Below are 24,266 nucleotides of genomic sequence, written 5' to 3'. Positions count from 1 at the left end.
TTTTCACTTGACTCTGCCAGCTTCTCCAGGAGCCCCGCTTGGTCATCCAGTACTCACACTCCCCTTGGGCACATTTGTCTGCCTTGTATTTCTCATTTCTGTGAAAGTTGCTCCTTTTCCTCCAGAGACAATTCATGCTTCAGCAACTTGCCCTGCTTTGGCAACCTGTGTTATCCCAATAGGTACAGCCTCATCTGCTAAGACCTGCTGGGAAGATCCTCGTGTCCTTCCCTGCCACAGCACATCTTTGCCACACGAGCAAGTACAAGAGTCCCTGCTGCAGCCTCTCCTGTCAAGGCAGGCGGGGCTCTGTGCCAGCCCAGGTCTCCTCCCGGATGGTAGGCTTGTCAGTTTCAGAGGCCCTGTTGAGGTCATGCTGCCACGATTCCAAATGTGTCCCAGCTGAGAGTCTCCCAGCACTTGGGAGATTGCAGCTGGCACACAGCAAAGGGCATCTGGACAGATTAGAGCCCACTGCAGCGGCTCTGCCACTGTTGCGGAAAGAGCAGCTGAGGGGTGAAGGATGCTTTGATAGGGAAGAAGAGAAGTGCTATGTACGGCAGGTGCATAATCTCTGTTGGCCACTGTTGAAAGTATCCTGTTGGAGGAGGGTTCTGGTTCTGGTGGGAGGTGACTCAGGCCTCATGCCTCAGGCCAGATGTGACCCTGTCTTTCTGATGAGAGCTGTTGCTGCCGTAACTGGCATTCCTCCTGCATGCAGTGTTGTTCCACTGGGAGGCTGGTTCTGTCCCTACTGGCCACCATTGATCCTGTCCTGTCTTCTGCCTTTATCCCCCATCCCAGGCCCCATGCTTGGCTTCATGTAGCACTTTTCCTTCCTTCCTCCCTCCTATCCTTTGTATTCCAGCCCCACCCCATTCTAGTTCAAAGCATCACTGATTTGGATGCTTTCTCTAGGCTTGTTAGGGTCCATCCATCCCTCGGCTCATCTTTACAGTGACTAAGTGCGTTGCCAAATGTTACATTCTGTGTCATCAGAGAAAATATCCAGAAGGACCTGCCTTGGTTGGGGTCAGGGTGAGGGGAGGAATTGAGATGCTTCTCTGAAGAAGCTGCGTTCAGGGTTCAGACATAATGAGCAGAGTCATTGAGGTGAGAGCAGGGGTAAGACTCATCCAGGTAAGCAGATAGAACGTACAAACATCCCGAGGCAAGAAAGAACTTGCCACTTACAGAAGGAATATTCAGTGCTCCTCATTTATTTAATCATACTCCTAGTGTATGCCAGGACCCTTCCCGCCTCAAGGATTCTAAGATCACTTTCTTCCCAGCCTGGAAGCTTTTGCTTGGAGGGTCACATGGACTGGCCCCTGCCTTGGCTGCATGGTTTTCACCTTGATGGGGCTCCCTGACCACTGTTCACACTATTCACACTATTCACACTTATTATTCCTCTCCCCCATCACTAGATGAAAGTGTTAATTATTTGATTACATTTGACAGATGATTTTCTCCCACTAGGGTGAAATTTCTGCAAACACAAATCCTTTACTAATAAGCCATCCTATTCCTAGCACCTGGCAAACATCAGACACTTAATAAATGTTTGGTGACTTACTGGATGATGGATGACAGGCAAGAAAAGCAGAACACTGTGGGGGGAAATGTAGTTTCATTATAATTGAGCACCCACAGGAAAAATGCTAACAGGGAAGAAGGAGAATGTGTTAGACTCGTGCCAGGACATTATGAAAGAGATGGGGAAATGTGGAATGAACGTATTTATTATGTGAACCTAAAGGCCAGTGCTTAAGCTCCGTACTCTTAAGTAGGCTAACATTTCTTTTTGTTTGCATTTTGAATTTGCTTAGCAACTCCTGTTGCCTTCATGATGAATGAGTGCAGACATATTTCTGTAAAAAGCATTCTTTGTTGTCAAGCTGCTGCTGCCCAATGCCCAGTGAATGTACTGCTGGCTGCAGCCAGTGCTTCTGCTGTGGGTGACTCCGACGCACTTCGTGGACACCCTCTCTGTGTCATGTGCTTCCAAAGGCTCAAGTCGAGTTGCTCAGTGTCTACATGGCTGAAAGGATAGGGAATAGGAGAGCTGACTGGCCCTTGGCTTACTCAGAGTTGTTCATGAAATCTTTAAGAAGCAACCCTTCCTGAACCCCTTATGCTCTTCCTAGCATGACATCCTATCCAGTTGCTGTGTATAGATCAAGCGTAGTTTGACCAATCTCAACATAAAGCAGAAGAAAGCAGGAAGAGTCAACTGGCTGGAGGAAAAAACAGGCTAGAAGGTGGACTGACTTGTTTGGATGGATGCTTAGCTGTTGGGAGTGATGGAGAGAAAGGGATTGGGATGGGCTAAACTGTTAATTATCTATCTATCTATCTATCATCTATCTATCATTAGAGCTATCCACCTACCTACAGATAGACACAGATGCAGACACAGGTAAAAGTTGATTTTAGGGCTGTGAGAACTGGGTCAGTGGTTTAGGAACAGACAGCTCTGGCTAGCAGGCTCCCAGGTGAGGAAGATGGATGTGATGTGGGGAAGCATGGCAAGAGGGAATTTTGAAAATGAACCATGTCCTAGGAAGCTGGGCTGGAATCCACGCTGGGCTCTCATTGCCCGTAAGCCTTCCTCCATCACTGGGCTTAGGGGCACCTGACTGAGCATTGAGGAATCAGAAGGATGAGATCCAGCAGACTTGGCCATGGCAGTCACAAGCTGGGGGAACCGGTGTTGCTGTGGCAGTTGCACCAGCTACACTATGGGTAAAGTAAAAGCCATCCTGGCTTCACTTCCACATTCCAAGGCCAAGGCTAATTCAGAGCTTTGCTGGGAAGGGAATTATCATCAACAGTGTTGAGTTTCAGTCTCGCTGAGTGGACATATTCCCCACAATGGGGACTGACAGATCCCCATGCAATGGAAGTGAAATCAGGATCTTGGATAAGATAATCAGAAATTGTGTTGAGCCAGAAAATGTCATCTTTCAAAGGATGGATGGAGGACAGGGGCCTACTGTGGGAAAAGAGAAGACAAGTCACAGAGGTAGAAGACGACCTGTGAGGGTGGAGTGGATTTTCTGAGCATGCATGTCTGTGAGATTTGAGTTCCTAAACAAAGTGGCAATGGTGATGATGATAGCCAGACATGAGAGTGTATTTTATGACTGGTGTTTGTGACACTGACCAACCAGAGGGAATGAGGAGTCCCTGGGAGCCCCAAGGAAGCAGCAGTATTCTGCTGCCATTGCCTGTATCACTTCAGCAGGAGGATGTGCTTGAGAAGGTTTTGTAGGCCCTGCTCCAGGCAGGGGAAGCATTTGAAGTGCTGTTCAAGAGTGCAGTGGTGCTAACTAGTACAGAGACCAGGCCATAAGATCTAAGCATACAGACTTCTGAAGAACTATATTTATAAGCTCCTGGCTGGCATGATCTGATATGCTTGTCCAACCAGATCCAGCATAATGGAAGACTCCCAATGTGCATTTTGGTTTGGAGCTTATGGGAATAATACTTGGATGGACTGTGTGCTTGGATGGAACACCAAGGCCACTCACTTTGACTTCATCTGCTTGGCTGCTTGGCTGCAGTGTGCAAGGGTCCTTCTCCACTTGGCTGGGCTTTCTGAGCAGTCAAGAATTTGCCCCATTTCTCAGAGAGAAACACTTGGAGAAGGTGCCAACATATTGTTTCCTTAAGTGACCTGGACTTTGTACTAACACTGTTTCTAGATTGACCAAGAGACATGCCCAGGTACCTCCTGTTCTCAACTTGTTGCCATTGGCTTGGCACTGGTTGAGGCCAAGGTGAAGTGCTCACTCTGTACAGACTTTAGGACCTCTCATCTGGGTAGATGGGTAGTCTGCTGAAGGAGAGGACATGGGTTGCTTGTTGGCCCTGTCATCTCAGCCACTAGGGGCAGCACAGGAGTTGGCCAGTGACAGGCCTGTTCACTCATGGAGCATGCCCGTTGACTCTATGTTCTCAGTCTGCATTTCCCTTCACTGGTGTTAAGAAAATCTGCCAGTGGTAGCAGATTTCATTCTGAGTTATAACTTTGATGAGGTTTATTCATTACTCCAAAGACTCAAATTTGCAAGACAGGTTCCTTGTCGATAAGCAGTGGTGTGGTGTGAAGTACAGCTCTGGAAGAATCCTAGGTAGGGACAATGACACAAGCCAAGGTGGGTGAAGTTGTCTGTAGTTTGAGGAGAAGTAGCCAGCCATGGGCAGAGTTAACCATGATGAGAGAAACATACGCAAAGCTCCTGCTTTTATGTTAACAGTTTCAAAGGAATAGATTGACAGCTGTCCTTTCCAACTCCCTAAGGCATAAACAGAGCTTTTACATTATTGGTCAACAGTTGGGTTTTAGGCTAGGAAAAGAAGCAAGCAATTTTAACCCATTGGATGATCTGCTATATCTGACTTTATAGATTTCCAATGATGCTAACTTCCTACCCCAGTTATGTTTTATGACTTTTCATGGTTGCGTAAAGTCTATGCCATCATTCTTGATGTTCCTATACAAACATTAAAGGCTGTCATGGCAGATGGCTGAAAAAGGATATGTCAAAACATGTAGACAGGAAAGACAAGTCCTTTCTCCTCCCAGAGAATGGCAGCTGAGAAATCTGTTATTTAAGCAGAGCATAATCCAGTTAGTTTTATTGGGGATTTCGTCTCAATCTGACTTGTAAGCAAAGTGTTTTCTTTTTTTTTCAAACTATCTGGGTTGTAAATAAGTTTTGCGCTCCAACTTCTTTTATCAACGAGAAAAACAACTCACAGCAGCATGCCTGAACAAACAAAAGCACTTTTTTTTTTTGTCCAAGTGAGTTCTCCAGTTTCCCTTTAATTAAAGCAGACTGCTGTCTTAAAAGGAGATTCATTTCTCATCTTCCCAGTGCAGGGACTTGGATGACTTTGTTTTGGCAGAGGTTAATATGCTTCCCTGAGACCCAAATGCGAAACATAGCATTTTGGGCCAAGCCTGAAACCTTAGTGTCCCCACACAGCTCCGTCCTAACTTTGCCTCCTGCTGCCTCCCAGCTTCATGCTGTGCCTCTTGGATTCTTGCTCTGCTGGACTTTCTATTCTTTCAAGAGCCTGCTCCTTCCCATTGGCAAACCTGTGTGCACACAGTGTCTTCTGCCTGGAACATTCTTTGATGTTACCTTCTGTCCCAACTAACTGCTAGCCAATGTTTGTCTCAGGTGAATGGACTTGCTTTGAATGTCCTCCTCATACACAGATTTCTGCTCATGTGTACTCACCTAATTATTGATACTAGTTGAGTTAACAGCTGTCTTCTCTGCTAGGCTGTAAGTTCTTTGGGGACAGGAGTCATTCCTATTGGATCACCCCTGTAGACTCCCACAGAATGGTATCCATAATGCTTGGATACCCACTCATTCACATTTAATGAAAGTGTGGGTTGGGGTAGGAGTGATGAATGAATAGAGAAGGAAAATGGGCATCCAGGGGGTGAGAGTGATGTGAACATAGGAATGGAGGCTGGATTCCAAGAGGCTATTTTGACAGCCATGGGTGGCTTATGTGAATGAACAGTGGGAAAAAGGGTGTTTGGGTCAAGAAGTAGGATGGGGTTTGATCACAGAAGGCTTTGAGTGACAATTATGGAGTTGCTAAAATTGAAGGGTGTGTGAATTGGGTGCTGGTCTAGATCATGGCAGTGAAAGTAGAAAGGCAAGAAGACCTTATGCAGAGGCCAGCAGTGGTATTTAGGGAGAACGACTAGGTGGCAGGGGGAGGGGGCAGGGTGGGAAGGGACAACCCAGGATGGTTGTTTAGTAGCTGTTGAACCATCAAGATGTTGGTACTTGTGACAATATTACTGAAGTCAAAGATAGAAACTGACTTTGGAGTCAGGCAGGTGGGCTCAGTTTGAGCTGCGACTGGGGGGTATCAGGGAATGGTGGGACATTCAGCAGAGATGACTTGTAGCTGGGAGTGCTACTATGTGCTTGCTCCCAAGAGGTTAGGTTTCAATGCTTCCCACTGTATTCCTCCAGCTGCCCCTGTGGTAAGGCAACTATCTGTTCTCCTGTGCCTCTCTCTTCCCCAAATCACATTTTGTTTAAGTCTCCTTGCTTGGTACCTGTGCAAACCTTTCCCCACTCTGATGAGACTCACCTCATGCTTAGCAGAGAACTGATGGCCCAACTTCCACCACCAGTCCCAGGTAGGACAGACTACCCAACTCCCAGATCTTATGCTGTTGCCCAAAGCGCTAATTCTGTAGACCATGCCTCTTTCTTGATATAGGTCATTGCTCATCTATATAGATGGATGCTTTGAGATAAAGTGAAAAGTACAGGTTGTCCTTGATCTCTGTCTGTCCATACTTGTGGCCATGTACCTCCAGGCTGTCCTCTCTTGATCCCCCTGTTGGCTCCCCACACAGACATTGGAGGAAGTTGGGAATTTCTTCCAATGGTCTGTTGGGAGAAGGGATGGTTATTAGAGGCAGGCAGACGTTGAGTTGTACCTAGGGTCTGCTACCAATGGTGGAGCCATTTGGGCAATTTACTTTATTTCTCTGAACCTCCTTTCTTCAACCATCAAATGAAGAAAATATTGTCTCCCAGGATTGGTGTGGGCCTCATCTGAGCCTCATCCAGTGACCCTCACAGCAGAACTCTGGCTGCAATACCAGACACCTGTGACAGCCTTTCATGACAGTTTCTCTTGTGTGTCTCTGATATCTGGAAAGGAAATTGAGGGAGTATGACCTAACTCTTACTAAGGGATTGTTAGTTGATGGAGATGGATCTTACTTTACTCTAAGGAAGAGATCAGCTGTGGTCCTCTCACAGTCATGAATATCTCTAAAACTTGTGAGAGATGAGCAACTGAGGGGTAGCCCTGAAGAGTTATGAGACTCCATACAGTGAGAGAGGTTCCTTTGGCCATTAAGAACAATTTTCTATCTTCTACCTCTTACCCCAATTATAGACAAGTGGTTTCTAAAATATTCATTTATTTTTATTCGAAAGGCATATTTATAAAGAGAATGAGACACACACACACATACAGAGAGAGACAGAGAGACACAGAGACAGAGAGACAGAGAGAGAGAGAGAGAGATTTTTCATCTGCAGGTTCATTTCCCAAATGACAGCAATGGTCAGAGCTGAGCCAATCCAAACCCAGGGGCCAGGAACTTATTTTGCATCTCTCACATGGTGCAGGGGTCCAAGGAATTGAGCCATACTCCTCTACTTTCCCAGATCACAAGCAAGCTGAGTGGAATGTGGAGCAGCCAGAACACAGACTGGTGCCCAAATGGGATCTCAGCATTTGCAGGAAGAGGATTAACCAATTGAGCCATTGCACCAGCCCCTAGACAAATGCTGTTGTTCTGACAAAGTCACAAATGACCAGAAGTCTATTTTCCAAAGTTTGCCCTCTATTTACCTGAAGTATTAACTACAGACTGTACAACTGGGTAAGAATAGAGAGAAGTTGGACAGTGGATGCCACATCAAAGTTATAAAGGAAGAATAAGTTCATAGTTTTATGCAGCACAATGGGGCCACTGTAGTTCATAATCATCAGTTATAAATTCTTTGAGCAAATAGAAAAAAAGGAGCTCAAAGGCTTCCATCATAAAGCAATGAAAAAGGGAGGGAATGCTAATCATTCTTATGTGATCAGTATACATGGATATGTAAATGTTACACTACCCATAAATTATTGTCAAATGTAAAAACATGTTTAGACATGAAATGTTAATTAATCTGATTCAGATTGAATGCCTGTGTTGACTTTTCACCTTGTGGCCCATAAAGATGAACAATTAAAAAGAAAAAAGTACAGCTCATCAGGCTCCATCCTATACCCAGCAGTCTGGCTCTTTCTCTGGATTGGGGCATCTGTTTTATAAATCATTTCTCCAGTATCCATTTGTATCCTAGTGGCTGACAACCACAGCTCTGGAGCCTGAAAGGGGATTTCTTGCTGAGATGCCAGAGTAAATCAAGCCAATCAGTAAGTGTAAAGTGGACAAAATTAGAGTTGAGGACTCTGGATACAGTAGCTCCTGAACCAAGGCACATGAAGGTCCAGCAGCATCCAACTGGCTTTTCAGATCTTGCAGGACTGATGGTACCTCCTATTCTCTCAAATTCTTCAACTTCTTGCATCTTGGGCCTCCACTTCAGACATTTTTACAGCTGCTATCTGAGTTGACCATGGTGTCCTGTGCAGACTGGACACCCTTGCTGTAGGCAGGAACTCTTCTATCTGGTCCCCAAGTAAGGTAACTTGCCATCTCATAATAGCTCTGGGATCTCCCTTTTACTCTATGTTCTTGATCTGTACTATTCAAACTTCTAAGCCCTGTGCACCTTTTTGCTCTCCCTTCATTTTCCATCTAGATCACAGATGTGATAGTAGTTTTGCAAACACCTGCATGCATGCAAGAACTCATTGTACATGGAATTTAAAACTCACGTTTGAATGCCACATAGTATGTATCTAATAAGTGCCAGTTCACTTTTCTGACCTTTTTCCCTCCTGCCTGCTCCATTTGGGTACTAAAATTCCTCAGAAAAATAGAGGTGAGGTAGGCAGAGCACCCAGTCTGATCAGTGTGTGGGGCTGGCTGCTTGCTGGGTAGCCATGCCTGCATGGTAATGAGGCGGTGTCTGCAACAAAATAGTTTTTGCCCATAAACCGTGACTTTCATTATCTATGGAGGCAGGCAGTAGTGGCAATCTTGGTGGAGATGTTTCCCATTCCAATTGTGCGACTGACAGAAGCAACGAGTTCATGGCATTTGTGTTGGTCTTGCCAACAAACACTTTCCATAGTGCTGTGCAGAGCACACGCTTCCCCTATTCTTTCCAGCTGGGATAGACTTCCTTTTCCCAACTAAAAATTAAATCAGCTGCTGAAGTTATTTTAATTTCTTGGGCCGGTAACTCATGCTCCATTTCTCATAAGCAGGCTGTAATAGCACGGAGCTCAACTTGGGACCAGCTCTTGGAAAGAGCCCCTGAAGTGTCTCTGGTTAAAGTGGTTCCTGCATTCCAGAGGACTGGAAAATCGAGTGGGCTGACAGAGTGATGAAGCCTTGAAGCCCTACCCAGTGAAGAGTCTCCCAGTGCCGCCCCCTTCCCACCATGAGTTGGCTTGTTTCTTCTTGGACAGCTTCAGGGTCAGGAGCCACAGGGTCACAGCTTTCTCACACAAAGGTTTTTGATAAGTAGCTACAGTCTTTATCCTTGCAATGTCTATCAGCATTCATCTTAGTTCTGTCCAATGATCCCCAAGACATCAACTTTTTTTTATAAAATCAGTTCTTCAAATATATGATGCTCGTTCTCTCGTTCTCTGTTATGTGTTGAATGGTGTCATCCAAAATGATATGTCGAAGTCCTAATCCGCCAAATGCAGCCCTACTTGGAAAAAGGATCTTTGTAAGATCCTTAATCTGATTAAAATGAGGCTGTACAGGAGGAGGATGGGCCGTTGTAAAACAACTGACTAGTGTCCTACTTCTCGTTTTTGAAGATTCATTTTATTAACTTGAAAGTTACAGAGAGAGAGGAAACACACACACACACACACACACACACAGAGGAAACACACACACACACAGAGAGAGAGAGAGAGAGAGAGGAAGCAAAAGAGATATCCTCCATCTGATAGTTTACTTTCCAAATATCTGGAATAGCTAGAATTGGGCCAGACCAACACCAGGAGTCAGGAGATTCTTCCAGGTCTCCCATGTGGGTGCAGAGACTCAAAGACTTAAACCATCTTCCACTGCTATCCTAGGCCATTAGCAGAGAGCTCAGTTGGAAGTGGAGAAGCAAGGTGTGAACTGGAGCCCACATGGGATGCTGGCACTGTAGGCAGCAGCTTTGCTCACTATGTGCAACGCTAACCACAAGCAGTGTCTTTTTAAGAAGACACAAAGACACACAAGGGAGAAGATCACAGGAAGATGGAAAGGGGTAAGAGATCAGAGTGAGGGAGCTATAAGCCAAGGAATGCCTGCAGCCACATGAAGCAGAAAAAAAGAAGGGAGGACCCTCTTCTTGGGAATCCGGGTGAGCTCCTTTTGATGGGATTGGTGCCCCTGTGGTTTTAAGTTCGGTTAGGGTTACTACGTTACAGCTTCCTGAGCAGACTAGTAAAATCCTTTGAGATTTCCCCAAGCTGCTTACCTCCAGTGCCACCCACTGTTTCTCAGGTGATGTGATGGCTACCTTTTCCTTTCCTTGACTTCCTGAATATCACATCTGAAAATTTGAGCCATTACTCTAGAGGTGATGAGCGCCGCTTGTAACTCTGTCCAGGGCCATCACCTCTCTTACTTCTGGGCTCTGCATCCTAGTGAACACAGTTCAGATTCCTGTTGAGTTGATGGTCTGTAAATACTTGGATATTTTCTGAGAACGATAGATTTGTTACAGTTACTCTTCTCCTGGTTGTGAGTGTTGCTCTGGCTTCTTCAGATATGTTTTGAATTTTGTATGAATTATTTCAGGCCTTTAAAATTCTTCCCATTTCCACTGTTATTTTATCTACTCCTCCCACCCCCACAAATCCCTTTATATTTTCAGTGAATTGTTGATCATTCTGAGTTGGACACAAAGAACTCTGGTGTAACTGTGGAGCTGCTGTGAATCTGCACATTTGTTCACATCACAGATGTTTGTTGGGTTCCTGTTATGTGTCAGTCATCACACCTGAGGATTTGGTGATGAGGAAGATATGATGCTTCAGGTCTCACATTAGTTCACCTTTGGGATGTACCTGACAGACGGTGGAACGTGTAATCTCTGGGTGCCTGAAGATCTGTTTTTTGTTTGCATGTGTTATTCCTAAACCTTCTGAGAAGGAATCTTATGAAACATCATCCCTGAATAGAGGACTGCATATAGGGTTGTTCTTTCCAGCAAGCAGTGAGGTGCTTACTGTTCTTGCCTTCTGCAATGTAGTGTAGTAGTTTCCACCTTTCTTTCTATCTGCTGAAGGTCAGGGCAGCTTCAGGATTTGGTGCAAGGTCAGGAATGAAGCTGAGCTCTTGAAAGGAAAATAGCTTCAAGGGCTGGGAAAGAGGTCAATGCCTTGGCTTTGGACCCTGGGACTCCAGAGCAAGATTGTCAAGGAGTTTGTTTAATGGAGGACATCAGTGTAGGGACAGAAGGCAAACTATGGTCATTGGAGAAGAGTTGATGACATAGGAAATGCTGGAGAAGGGAAGACTTGGAGGAGGAAATACTTAAATTCAAATATTTATGCAAATGGATCTCTTTCCTTGACGTCTGACCAGTTACCAGGAGAGCTGGCACTTTAGCAAAAATATTATTTTTTTAATTGGAAACTCAGTTATACAGAGAGGAAGAGAGACAGAGAGGAAGATCTTCCGTTCAATGATTCACTCCACTAGTGGCCACAATGGTTGGAGCTGAACCGATCCAAAGATAGGAACCTGGAGTCTCTTCCGGGTCTCCCACGCGGGTGCAGGGTCCCAAGGCTTTGGGCCATCCTTGACTGCTTTCCCAGGCCACAAGCAGGGAGCTGGATGGGAAGCAGGGTTGTCAGGATTAGAACTGGCGTCCACATGGCATGTTCATGGTGAACAGTTTAGCCGCTAGGCTAATGTGCTGAGCTGGCACAGTTTTTTGGCTATAAGGAACCTATGGAATATGAGTTTTTATGTCAGGTGTTTATGACTCTAAGACTTTAGCAGGAACTTGCTGTGGGGTGCCTGGCTCTCCGATGGACACAGCTGTTGCTTCCTCAGGCATTGATTTCTCTTCCAAACCATTTGTACTTCTCTTTGCATGCTATTCAATTTTCTTGTTCCAGATTGGATGATGGTCTTTGCATTTCCCACTCAAATTACAGAAGGAATATGTCCGAGCACACCAGCACTGTCTTCAGTCCTATTGGATAGACCCATTTACTCTGAGCTACTTCCTGGGACACGGGCGCCAGCCTATGGATAAGCCGATCTTGGCTCACATGCCTACCATGTGCTCAAGGGCCAGTATAGGACCTCTTCTCTTCACAGAGACCTAAAGGTGGATAGTTTACCTTGCAAATGGCTGCGTTGGTAGTCACTGTGATTATCTGTGGGTCTCCCTGTCTGTTTTGCCTCATTGTCTCTGCGTTTTGGTTTCACCATTTTTTACACTGGGCAGGCAATGATGTCTTGCAGTCTTAGGTTGGCTTCATTCCTTGTAGATCGTGTCCCCATGACCTTTCTAAAATACATGTATGATAATATCACACGCTGCCTAAAATCTTCCTACAGCTCCAACATTTTTTTAATCCAGAAAAGCAAACTTTCTCAGGTGACTAATGCCCTCCCCCATGACTGTCTCTCCGTATCTGTCGTGTTGCCTTGTGTTGTCTTCGTGTTCATCAAAGACTAGCATGCTCTTTGATTTGTGCTGCCTGTAGAGCTTTCTCCCTCCTCAAGTGCCAGGGAAGCTCATTCATGTTCAAACACAGCCTGGGCAACGCCTTCTCTGGGAAGCTGACTTTGGCAACCGCCTCCGCCTCTTCCTGGGAGCTAATCACATTCTCCTCTGTGCCTTGTACATGACTCACTTGCTGCACTTAACCATGCTCCATTAGAATTCCTTTTTAGATCTCTCTTTCTCTCCTACTCATTTGAATGCTTCACAGGAGAAGAGCTATTTGTTATGCATGTTTCATCTCCAGCAATCACTGACAGGACCTCCCTAAATGTTTGTGGAATAAATGAATGAATGAGAAAATGATTGAGAAGAAGATAAACTAACCCATTATGTGACTGGCACTATGCAGAGGGCTTCACATGCATTATCTCATGTAATTCTCACAAGTGGAAGATAAGCAAGGGGAGCCAGGGGGCTGTGGGAAAGCACCTTTCCTGAAATCATTCAGTGAATAGGTGTGGAACTGGGATTTGATCCCAGGTTTGCCTGATCTTGAAGCCAGTGCCATGTTCATTGTGTTAGCAGAGGAAAAGCTCTGAGCAGACAGATTCAAAAAAATAAAAGAAGCCATTTTTTAAAAAAAAACATTACCCAAAGTGAAATAACCAATCTCCAGAGTTCCCATGCTAGCAGAATGGCAACTTACATTGACTTACAGGAAGTAACTCCCAGGGAGCTGATTGAGGATAATTTTCAAATGATTAAAAACCATCTAAGTCCCATATGAATATAAAATGAACATATGTCAAGGACTTTCTTCTTCTCATTAATTAATGAGGGAGACAGGAAGATGTTAGAATTAGCTCAAAGAATGTTTAAGAAGCTAGTTATTTATAAGAAATGTTAGGAGATTGCTGAGTTGGATCTAAGATGGATTAATGGCTACCAGGCTCATAAATAGAAACTTTGCAGTTATATTTTTATTGGGTAGAAATGATCTGTATCTGTTCTGGATAAAATCAACATAGTTAGGGGATGGAAAAATGCAGTGCATGCAACCAGAAAACCAAAAACAGGCAAGAGTAGCTATATAGGTGCCAGATAAATAGACTATGTCAAAAACTATAAGAAGAGACAAAGAATTTCACTGTATAATGATCAAGGGATCACAGTGGGTAAAACCAGCAAGTTAATAGGTAACTGTACTAAATCTCAGACTTTCAAGCAACAATAAAATGTGAGCTCAACCAAATACAGTCACCCAGGAATAACTAGTCCTTGGATTCCCTTCCAAAAGCATTGGATTCCATTCCCAAAGCATTGAAAGGATGTGCCACACACCTTTTGTCTCATACTAGGTTTGGTTATATATGCTGCCTGCCTCAGCTCAGTAGGTCAAGCTGCTCCAGGTCCTGGCTGGATTGGCACAGGGACAGCATGTTGTGTAGGGACTTAAATGTCCTTATTACCAGAGGTTTTCTCTTTTTCCATACCATGAGGCACCAAAGAGAAAGGAAACAGGTTCAGCCAGAAGGATTCCAGGGGTGGCAAACTGGATTCATAGCAATAAATCCTTAGCTGATAGGAGACCAAAAACAGTTTATATATATATAAGCAGTTTATATATATATAAACAGTTTATATATATATATACTAATTAAACTGTTTTTTGTATATATATATATATATATATATACATATACATATTTTCTTTTTTAATAGTGGCTGCTGCTGTGTTGTAGCAGGTTAAATGACTGCCTACAATAATGACTTCCCATATGGGAACTGTTTTGAGTCCCAGTGGCTCCACTTCTGATCTAGCTCTCTACTAATGGCCTGGGAAAGCAGCTGAAGATGGCCCAAATGTCTGGGTCCCTGTACCCATGCAGGAGACCTGATTGAAGCTTCTGGATCTTGGCTTTGGCCTGGACATGACCTGACCATTGGGGCTGTCTGAGGAGTGAATCAGCAGGATGATCTCTTTCAGCCTTTCCTTTTCCCTCTCTCTCACTGTATCTCTGACTTTCAAATAAATAAATCTTTGAAAAATTTAATAGCAAAGTATCTAAAATATAAACAAATAAAGAGTTGGGTCTGTGTGTCCCTCTTCCTCCATGCTTTCTGTTTAGAACCTGTTAAAGCAAATCCCACATGCCATATTCACACACCCATAAATTACTTCAGTTTGTACCTTTCCCTATAAAAACAATGACAAATGAAGCAAAAATAGGAAAGACAAAAAAAGTAATAATGACATCATCACACGTTGGTTGAGTTCATCCCTTGATCTTTATGTAGTGCCCTGCTTTGTTCCATTTCACAGTTTTAACTTGAAGTCTCCTTGTTCACTGTGCTTTTCCATTTGCTTGGAGTGTCTTTTCCCATCCTGTTCCTTTCAGGTTATGCTTTCACTGATGAAGTGAATTTCTTATAGGTAATGCATCATTAGGTCTTTTTTCCTTAAACATTTATTTTATTTATTTGAAAGACAGTTACAAAAAGAGAGATAGACAGAGGAAGAAGAATATCTTCCAGTCACTGTTTTACTCCCCAAATGACGGCAGCAGCTAGGGCTGGGCCAGACACAAACCAGGAACCTAGAGCTGCATCCAGAACTCCCATATGGGCAGCAGGGACCCCAGTATTTTGACCATCATCCATTGCTTTTCCAAGTGCATAAGCAGGGAGCTGGGTGGGGAGTGGAGCAGTCCAGAGTTGAATCAATGCTCACACAGAATGCCTGTCTTGCGGGTGGCAGTGTGATGTGCTGTGACACAGCATTGTGTCTTTTTTTTCAAAATAAATTAATAATTTGTTATTTTTTAGGAAAAGAAAATAGCTTCCCCTGTCCTTCCCCTAAATCATTATTAACTTCATGTCCAAAGTGCGTGTGTCAGGAAGAAGAAACTTGAGTCCAAAGGAAAGACTTAGACACCACAAAGATTTAATGTAAAAGCAACCGATAAAATGTATTATAGAGTTTTAGAAGTATTATTCATATAAAACAATGATAGCAAATTAGACTTGCTCTTTTCTAGTCTGTATCCCTTTGATTTATTTTTCTTTTTTTACATATATTTTTATTGCATTTCATTTTATAACATCGTTTCAAAGGCTCTGATGTTCCCCCACCCCCTCCCAGTGCCCTCCCCCCACCATGGTGGATTCCTCCACCTTGTTGCAGTATTACAGTTCAAATCCAGTCTTGTTTCTTTCATTGCAAGCATGTGCCATGCATAGAGTCCAGCATCTTATTGTCCAGCTCAATTCAACAGTTTCTTGGGGAGACCAACTCTGGTCTGAAGGCATAGCTGGCAGAATATCGTTCCGACCAATTGAAAGCCATAACATCACATCAACAACAGTTTCCAACATTATGCGGTTAATTAACATTGTATTGAGTGACTGATATGTTAGAAAATGCAGATTCTTAACCACATCCTGTGACTACTTCATTAACATTTCAATTATAGTTTGTATACAACTGGCTTCTATCTACCTTAAAATGGTTATAGGATACTACTCAGCTGTCTCATGTCTATTTTAATTTTAGTATTTAGCAGTTTATTGTGTCGAAGCATAATTTTTACTGAACTTGGCAGATTTTAGGATAGTCTATACTGGCTTATAGCTTTAACAAGGAGGGGTGTGCAGAGAAATCCTCCATACCCTAGTTAGGAGTAATTTATTTTCGTGTCCTACCTAGTAAGGTATGTGTGAGTCCCCACTGATCACTTCCTGTCTAGTTGTAAGCTTTCCTGTTGTTCTCTGTCTATTCTAATTTTTTGTTGTTGTTAGTTTCGTTTTGTTTTAGGGGGGTGGCTCCGGGGCGACCCTGATGGTCTTTGCAAGAGAGGGTGGGGATCCAGTGTTGGAACTAAGGACTAGAGAAAGGTCCTCTCCCTAGTCTCGAAGAGAGTTTATTGTTCTTCTGTTTCTGTAGATCGCTCGGGGCTCCTGGCTGTTGTTCCAGTGACATTGGGCTCTGCGACGAGGGATTTGGACTTCTTATATCCCATGTGGGAGGTTCAAATGGGAGTGGGTGACCTCAGAGTGCTCGGCCTACGAAGGCACTCCAATTCCCCGTGGTCTCCTTGGCAGTTGGAATGTAGTCCTTGGTGCCCATACTGATAGTCCTTGGTGAGGATCTGGGAGTCTCCAGGGTTGGGATATAAATCTCCTCTTGTCCACCTGCTCCACTCTGGGATCCCCCCTGCTCTGTGCATATGACCTGGTGTTAAGAGATTGTCAGGATCGCTCTTGATACTCGCTATGTCTTTGTGGTTTTACTATTGTCTAATGCTGATTTGAGTCTGTTGTCCATAAGTTACCTGTTATGTTCTTGATAGGTTATGCTTTACGTCTGCCTCACACATTCTAGGGAGATGGAAGATTTCTCTGCTCTCCCTCCCCATTGCTGAGAAGCATAGGGTCTTTTTTGTTAAATTATTGATTGCATTGCATTATGTGACACAGTTTTATAGGCTCTGGGATTTTCCCTCCCCCTCCCCCAACCCCCCCCTCCCATGGTGGATTCCTCCACCTTGTTGCATTACCACAGTATAAATTCAGTTCAGATTCTTTCATTGCAAGCATCAACCAAGCATAAAGTCCAGCATCTTATTGTCCAGATAAGTTCAACAGTTTCTTGGGGAGACCATCTCTGGTCTGAAGGTAAAGCCGGGAGAGTATCATCCCATTCAATTAAAAGCCCCAACATAACATCAGTAACAATTTATAACGTTATGGAATTAGTTGACATGGTATTGAGTAACCAATATGTTAAAAGAGAAAAAGAAAAAAAAAAAGAATGTAAGTTCTGAACCACATCCTGTGACTTCTACATTGGCATTTCAATTATTAGTTTATATACAGCTGGGTTCTATACACCTTAAAATGGCTATAGATTACTATTCAGCTGTCTCATGTGTATTTTAATTTTAGTATTTAGCAGTTTATGGTGTTGAAGCATGATTTTGCTGAACCTGGCTGTTTTTCGGGTGGTCTAACTCTATAACTCTAACAAGACATGTGTCAACAGTTTAGGTGCAGAACAGTTTTAGGAGGGGTGTGCAGAGAAATCTTCAATACCCCAGTGAGAAGTAATTAATCTTTGTGTCCCACCCAGTGAGTTATCAGTGCATCTCTACTGACCATTTACTGCCTGTTTCTAAGTTTTCCTTGTTCTCTATCTATTCTAGTTTTTTTGTTTATTTGTTTGTTTGTTTGTTTTGAGGGGTTTCTGGAGTGATCTTGATGGTCATTGCAAGAGAGGGTGGGGACCCAAAGTTGGAAGCAGGCAAGGACCAGAGAAAGCTCCTCTCCCTAGTCCCGAAGGAAGTTTATTGTTCTTCTGTTTCTGCGGACCGCTCAGTGCTCCTGGTTGTCGTTCTGATGACCTTGGATCCTGCAAGGCAGGATTTGGGCTTCTTCCATCCCATGTGGTAGATCCAATGGGGTGGGTGACCTCAGAGTTCTTGGCCTCTGAAGGCACTCCAATTCCCCGTGGTCTCCTTGGCAGTAGGGATGTAGTCCTTGGTGCTCATACTGAGGTCCTTGGTGAGGATCTGGGGGTCTTCAGGGTTGGGATACAAATCTCCTCCTGTCCACCGAAGCATAGGGTCTTAAAAGTGCATTAGGTTTTACAGTTCTTTGATGTAGATCATGAGCAGTCTGCCTCACATTGATTGTTGGTTCATTGATTACATCACAATTTGTTGTTGCATGAGATATAGGTTGTTAGAAGTTAAAATAATATTACATTTTACAGGTACCACTTTTCAGATTGACAGCATTTCAACTTAAATTAAGGCAAACATGTGGTATCTAACCTTTTGGGATTGACTCATTTCCCTTAGCATAATGGTTTCCAGTTGGGCCCATTTGGCCACAAAAAAACTGCATTTTGTTTTTTTTTTAATAGCTGAGTAGTATTCCATGGAGTAAATAAACCATAGCTTTCTTATCCAGTCTTCTGTTGATGGGCATTTTGGTTGCTTCCAAGTTTTTGCAGTTATTGATTGTGCTGCTATGAACATGGGGGTACATGTAGGTTTCTCGTGCAACAGGTGTTTTGGATATATTCCTAGGAGTGCTATTGCTGGATCGTATAGTATGCAGATTTTCAGTTGTTTGAGTGTTCTCCATACTGATTTCTATAGAGGCTGCACCAACCTGCATTCCCACCAGCAGTGGAGAAGGGTTCCCTGTTCCCCACATCCTCGCCAGCAAGTGTTGTTGGTGGTTTTTTGCATATGAGCCATTCTTACTGGCATTAGGTGGTACCTCATTGATGTGTTAATTTGGATTTCCCTTATTGCCTGGGAACTGGGAGCTGAGGTGGATCTCAGCAGAGATTCTTTGTTTGCAATTGAAGACTTTGGCTGTGGTATGCCTGGAGGCTGAGGTAGAGAATCCATTTGTCTCTTGGAATTGTGCAATTGGTGACCACTTCCGTGACCCCACGAAAGTACAATCATGTGTTCACCCCTGGTGGCAGCAATACAGCTGTCAATTGCCACAAGTTCCAGGAGGGATGGGGCCATCTCAGTGATCTAGGGCAGGTGCAGAACAGCTCACCAGGCGGTGGGGACAGTGTGCTCAAATGACATGGTGCAGTCTTTTTTTAAAAATCTTTCATTTATCATCATCATCAGCAGCAGCAGCATCATCATTTTATGATACAGTGCCATAGCTCCTGGGATTTCCCTTATCCCCTTCCTAATTCCCCACCCCCCCCACTGAGTTAACCCTATCATTTCTAAAGTATAGTTCTTTATCCACAGTCATATGTCCATTATTGTGGGCATGGACAATGGCAGAGAGTCCATCATCCTATTGTCATATAGTAAACAGTTTCATTGGGAGTCCATCTTTGATCTGGAAGTAGAGATGCACACTGCATTGTATCCTCACATCGGACTATGTTAGTCTCCATTTCACAGTTACTTTACATCCGTTTAAATGAAAAGCCACAATACATAATCAACAACAGGAAAAAAAAAAGAAATTAACAACACCATGAAGTTAAATAACATGCTACTGAGTGACTAATGTGTTGCTGAAGAAATGAAAAGGAAAATCAAGAACCTTCTTGAAGAACATGATGCTACTCTATGATCTATGAGTCACTGAAGAATTTAATGAGAAGAAAGTGTTTTTCAAGAGATGAAACTAACAACAACAACAAAAAATCAAAATCCATGAGATATAGTTTCCACTGATCTTGGTTGGTGAGCTATGTCTCCTGTAGGCAACAAAGAGATGTGTTTTGCCTTTTAATCCAGTCTGCCTATCCATGATGTTTGATTGAGCTTAAGCCATGTACATTCAGGGTTAAACGAACGGGTAGTAATTTGGCCCTGTCATTTTAGCAATTGGTTGTTCATTGATTTGGTCTTCTGTTGTCATTTTACTGGGATGTTCTTCACATTTGCCTTTGGTTTTGGTAGGCACTATTCCTTTTCTCTGTCGAGAACATCTTGAAGTATCCTTTGTAGGGCAGATTTGGAAGAGACATATTCTTTAACTTTTCTTGAATGTGGAAAAATTTTATTTCATTTTCAAAGACAAAAGGAAGCTTTGCTGGATATGTTATCCTGGGCTGAATTTTTTTTCTTCTAGAATCTGGAATATGTCATTCCATTCCCTTTTTGCCTGTAGAGTTTCCAGTGAAAGGTCTCCTGTGAGTTGGATTGGCATTCCTTTATATGTCAATTGACTATTTTCACGTGCACATTTAAGGCTCTTTTCCTTATGTTCGAATGAAGAGAGCTTGATGATCATGTTTCTTGGTGAAGATCGCAACCATGTTGGTCAAGCCTGTTGGGAGTTCTGTGCCCCTGCTGGATGTTGTTTCCCAATTCTTTCTCTAGATTAGGGAAATTTCCCCTTATTATTTCATAAAACACACCTTTAATCCCAATTTCTCTTTCTGCACCTTCTGGGACTTTCATAACTCTTATATTTGGCCTCTTAATAGTGTCTTTCAATTCTTGAATACATTTTTTAGCTTGACCCAGCTCTGCTTCCAGCTTTTTGTTTGTTTTCCCATTTTGACAGGAAATAGCTTCTAATTCTGAGATTCTTTCTTTCTTCTGTTTCCTTCATTTTATTTTGGATAGTCTCCAATGTACTTTTAATTTGCTCCACTGTACTCTTCATTTCTGATATATCAGCTTTCATTTGATGCGTTTCCAGTGTGACATATTCTTTAAATTCCTTGAATGCCTGCTTTACGTGCTTCTCGTTGTTGAGAAGAAGTTTTGTAACAAGAGTTTTGAATTCTGTGTCTCCCATTTTCTCGATGTCTTCCTCAGTGAACTCTGAGGTTGGTAACGGGTTTTGCTCCTTTTGCTTTGTCTGCAGTCAGTGGTGCCACCCCCTCCAGTGAGTTCCAGGTCTGGGTTCTTATGTTAGATTTTCACCATGGTCTCGGTAGCCCCAGCTCCTGGCTCACCACTCTTTACCTCCTGTGACACACTGCTGAGGCTGCACCATTGTCTGTACAACCTTTCTCCCACTTCTGTTTGGAACAGTTCCCAGGATTAGGAAGACACCAGGTGTCCCATATAGTTAGGTTGTTGTTGATGGTAATCTTGCAGGAACCCATTGGCCATTCGTTTTGAGGGCCACACAGACTTATTTTGACCTGTACAATGCCAAAGTCAGTATTATTTTCTTGTGGGACCAGTGTAATGCACTGAGTTCAGTGAGTTCTTGCTGGCTCAGCACATGTGCAGCTCACTGTTGTCTCTGCAGTCTTAAATTCTTTGTCACACTGTACAAAATGGCACCAGATGTGCCACTACTAGCATTCTTGATCTTTTGGCTGTCAGGTCTGAGGGTTGTTTGGACCTGTCTTGGGTGGAACCTGTAGGATTTCACATTGTTGCAGTTCACTGAGCCAGAAGTGAGTTCACTGCCAGCTCCATGCATGCTCAGTCCTGTCCCATAGCCCTTGACTCTTTAAACAAAATGGCACCTAATTCCTCTCTAGGGTGTGGACTGGGCTGTGAAATCCACCCTGTTCCCACACTGCCCGTCTGGGACCTGCTGCTCTTTCTTTCTTTGCTCCTGGTCCAATCAAACAGATGAGCAGGATGGGCAGTTCTTTGTCTGAGTTTACCTCCAGAGCTCCCAGTAAACTTCCCTTCCCATCTGGTTGCTGGTGGAGTTCAGGCTGCCAGTGGAGTTCAGATTGCCGTTTGCTGAATGGTGCTGGGGTAGCAGTCACTGCAACACCACATCGTTGTTTTTGCTGCTCTCCTGTGTCTGTCAGTCTCCAGGTCCCCCTCTGCTGTTGTTCTGTCCCCTCCTGTTTCCTGAAATGTGCCCTCTCTGCTTCATACTGGTTAATGTTTCTCTGTCCGTTTAAACATGTCCTTACTCTATTATACCATCTTGATTCCCTGACATGGTGCAGTCTTTCCAGTCTACAGAGCTGTGTGGGCATGGGGTCATGCTAATCATGCAGTAAGTGAGGTGCAGCTTTCATGGACATGATGCACAGACATCACCTTTCGTGTATAACGTGGAGGCAAGGCCACTGCAGCAGCCAGAATCATGCACCAGGCAAGGTCACTGAGATAGGTTATACTTGGACTTGACTCTGTGCAACATCAGTCAGGGTTGGGAAGGGGAACACATGAGCTATGCTTCCTCTCTAGAGGCCAATGCTGCACATACCCTGGTCACTCTCCACACTGGACTCAGAGACCTTGCTGACTGCTGGATTCTCCAGCATCAAAATCTTCAGGTGTCCATGGTTTTTATGGTGACCACTGGGGGCTCCTTTTTGCCTTTTACTCTTTGTGGGAGGACTTTGTGTAGGTCAAACTGGTCCAGACTTGAGTTCTGTAGGGTGTTTTTGGATTCAAAACATATTTGCAACAAAATAGTCGCAAAACCATTGTTTATTCCTCCATAGAATAAACTCTGAATATTCTCTTTTAGTACCATTGTGGTCTAGGCTATTCAACCATCCCAGTCAAATCCTTTGAAAACAGAAGTTCTGGTTGCCACCTGAATTTGTTTTTTACTTTCATTTGATTGAAGCAGGCCAAATGCTCCCTGCCACTGGCTTTTACTAATAAATTTGTGATTAGCACGCAGACGTGCCATTATTCGCATAGGCTGCATTACCGCAGCAGAGCTGAACAAGTGCAACAGAGATGGTATACCTGCCAGAGGCAAAAACTTTACTAGCAGTTTATGCAGTGCTTGCAGGGCCTCTGTAGTCACCGTACTCTGTGCATGACTGACTCATGAGTAAAATGTGATGCCTGGTGGGAAGGAGAGAGGACGACAGGAGGGGATGCCCTCTGACCTAAGGCTGGGAAGTGCCTGCAGAGAGGTTGGCCACCAGGGAAGGGCCAGAGCCAGGAAATCCTGGATTCTGGATGTCCTTTGCCAGCTTTGTGACTGCATAGGGCTTCCACACATCCTGTTGTGGGTTTCTGAAGTTTGGTGGAAGGGTCACAGAACACAATGCCTGAGTTAGTGCTGTGGGTAAGGTGGTAAGTGGGAAGGTCTCATTTGCGTTTCAACTCCAGGCCCAGATCTTGCAGTGGAGGCCCACCGAGAACTATTCATGAGCCTCTGATTGGCAGGTCTTGCTTCAGATTTGCCTGTCGCTATGGCTCTGAGTGGAAATGTTATGGCTTTCAGCTCTACTGGCTCTTGTTTTGATAGGTGCTGGGTGGTTACCAGGCCTGAGAACAGTCAGAGCCCCTCTGCCACTGCCTCGTTCACACATGATGAATGAGAACTGCCGTGTCACATGCAATTGAAGAGACTGAATTCCATCTTGGACACTATGGAGATGGAGTGATCCTTCTCTCAAATAAAACATGATAAATGGAGCCTCAGACATGGGTTAGGATTGGTTGGGAAGGGTAAATGAGACCAAGTTTTTGTCACTGTTAATTGGGAACAAATATTCATGTGCCCCTTGTTCCACTCAGGGAAACAGTGACATTGTGTGGTTTTTGCAAAATGATGCAGTTGGTTTTGAATTTAAGGATCACACATCTCTATGTTGGAACCAGTTGGGAAAATACATCCAATTCTGCTTCTACTCTGCACACATGATAGCAACAGATTGGTGTGTTCAACGGCATGTTTGTTTAGAGGCTACTTCTATGTATTTGTGCAAAACATAATCATAGATACAGATTGCTAATGACTCCTAAATGCAAAGAAGTGCCTCTGGCAAACAAACATACTGTTTAGACTGCCATTGCTAAGGCTTACCACATATTTTAAATTATGCAGATGATGATGATAACAATACAGCAACTATTCATTCAGTTCCAACTGTGTGCTCAGGGTTGTTACATACATTGTCTCAATTAATTCCCTTAGCTACCTGTTCAAAGTAGTTGGATTCATCTCCACTTGTCTCTGAGCAATAACCAGAGTTGCTGGAGATCCTGAGGCTGTAGTTGGCTGCTCTGGAGGTAGAGAAGTGAGTGCCAGTGGGGTTGCCTCTGCCCCGCCCCGGTGCCTATCTTCAGTGCAGTGCAGGGGCAGAGCTGGGATTTGTTGGTCAGTGCATGTCCACTTGTCTTCACCATGCACTGGCACCACTCCTGTGACCCACTCTGCTGCTGCTCCTCTTTGGAGCTGCTGAGTGGTTTTATTACTATCTGCCAAGGACCTCTAGGGATTTTTTGAGTGCTCCAAGGCTGCTGTGAGGGATAAAGGTGCCACGTGGAAGCCTCCCACCCAACTCCCATGTAGGACTATTCTGATTGCAATAACATCCAAGTGTTTATTCTTCCCATATCACACATATATGCACAGACATAGCCATGTGCACACAAGAGCTGGAGAAGTACAGCCCACATGAAAGATCTCCTCCATCCATTTATTTAA

The sequence above is a fragment of the Ochotona princeps genome, chromosome 4 (genome assembly GCF_030435755.1).
Source record: "Ochotona princeps isolate mOchPri1 chromosome 4, mOchPri1.hap1, whole genome shotgun sequence".
Lineage (NCBI taxonomy): Eukaryota > Metazoa > Chordata > Mammalia > Lagomorpha > Ochotonidae > Ochotona > Ochotona princeps.
This window is presented reverse-complemented; position numbering follows the sequence as displayed.